Here is a 2124-nt window from a genome sequence, read left to right as displayed (position 1 = left end):
CAAGTCCACAGAAGAAATAAAGAACTACTTGAAGAAAATTTCTCTAACATCCTGAAAAGTGATACATTCAAGATGCTCAACAAACCCAGGAAGGATAGACACCAAAAGAAAATCACTGAGACATATTATAATCAAGCTCTCCAAAATCAAAAATAAGGAGACAATGCTGAAAGCAGCTAGGGAAAAGAGAAGCATTACATACAAAGGCAAGTAAGTCAGATCAAGCTTGGATCTCTCAACAGAAATCATGCAAGCAAGAAGGCAACGGGGAGACATATAAAACCCTGAAAGAAAGAAAAAAACTGCCAACCAAGAATCCTTTATCCAGCAAAGATATTAATCAAATATGACACTGTAATCAAAACATGCCATGATAAACAGAAGCTAAGGGATTTTGCCAAAGCCAACCTTATGCTACAAAATATTCTAAAAGGAGTTCTGTGGACTGAGAACCAACAAAAACAGACAACAACCAGAGATTGACATACATGGCAGCACCTCCCAGAACTAAATAGATAGGTGGAAGAGTCAAGAACATAACAAAACTACAAGAACAAACTCAGAGAATCTGGGAGGTCAGTCTATGATCAAAACAATTACAATGTGGAAGAAGGTAAACACATAGGAGCAGATATGCAGATGGTGAGAAGGTCAGGTAGATTACAGGATAAAACAGACTGCACTAAATGGAGTGAAAGGTTAATGGAATATAAGAAAACCTCAAAGAAAATCAACACGTCATAACATACCAAGAAAATGAAAATCCAAGAAGAACATGGAAACATTAAAACTATGAGGAAACTCACAAGAAAGAACACAAAAAACATGAACACAGGAAGACATACAGAACAAAGAATTCAGCAACATCACACACAAAAAAACAAACATAATGGCAGCAAGTAATCCATACCTATCGATAATTACATTGAATGTAAATGGATTACATTTACCAATTAAGACACGGAGGGTGGCAGAATGGATAAGAAAACAAGATCCTTCGATATGCTGTCTGTAAGAGACACATCTTACAAACAGAGACAAAAACAGATGGAATAAAACATACCAAGATAATTGCAATAAAAAACAAACAGGAGTGGCAGTACTAATCTCTGATAAAATAAACCTTAAGGCAAAAACCAGCATAATACAGATGGACATTATCTCATGATTAAAGGGACAAATGAACAAGGTGACGTAACTATAATAAATATATATGCTCCCAATGAAAGCGCTCTAAAATTTATACAGTAAACTCTAACAGATTTGAAGAAAGAAATAGACGAGTCTACAATAATCTTGGGCAATTTTAATATACCGCTTTCAAAAATAGATAGAACAACCAGAAAGAAACTTGGCTAAGAGATGAAGGACCTAAACAACACAATCAGCCAACTGGACCTCATAGATGTGTGCAGAGCATTCAACCCAACAACAGCTCAATACATATTCTTTTCCAGTACACATGGAACATTCTCCAAAACAGACTGTGTTGGGCCACAAAACAAACTTCTGTAAATTTACAAATATCAAAAGACTGCAAAGCATCTTCTCTGACCACAATGCTATCAAATTAGAAATCAACAATAGGAAGAACAAGAAAATAATGTCAAATACATGGAAACTGAATACCACACTGCTTAAAAGCAACTGGGTTGCAGAAGAAATAAAACGTGAACTCACCAAGTTCCTAGAAACAAATGAGAATGAAAATACAACACTCCAAAATCTTTGGGACATGGCAAAAGTGGTGCAGAAAAGACAACTGATGCAATAAATGCACACATCCAAAAAGAAGAAAGAACCAAAATTAACACATTAACACAGCATCTACAATTAGAAACAGACCAACAGAGGGACCCTACAGCCACCAAAAGAAACAAAATAATAAAGATTAGAGCAGAAATAAATTAGATAGAAAATGACATTCTTCAAAGAGATGGAAAAAATCATTACAAACTTTATATGGAAAGGAAAGAGACCCAGAATAAGCAAAGCACTGCTTAAGAAGAAGAATAAGGTTGGAAACCTCTCACTCCCCAATTTGAAAATTTATTACACAGCTACAGTGGTCAAAAGAGCTTGGTACTAGTACAATTAAAGATACATTGGTCAATGGAGCAGAAT

This window comes from Chrysochloris asiatica, unplaced genomic scaffold (assembly GCF_000296735.1).
Source record: "Chrysochloris asiatica unplaced genomic scaffold, ChrAsi1.0 scaffold00146, whole genome shotgun sequence".
Taxonomy (NCBI): domain Eukaryota; kingdom Metazoa; phylum Chordata; class Mammalia; order Afrosoricida; family Chrysochloridae; genus Chrysochloris; species Chrysochloris asiatica.
The sequence above is the reverse complement of the archived record's forward strand: the minus strand, read 5'-3'. Positions refer to the sequence as shown.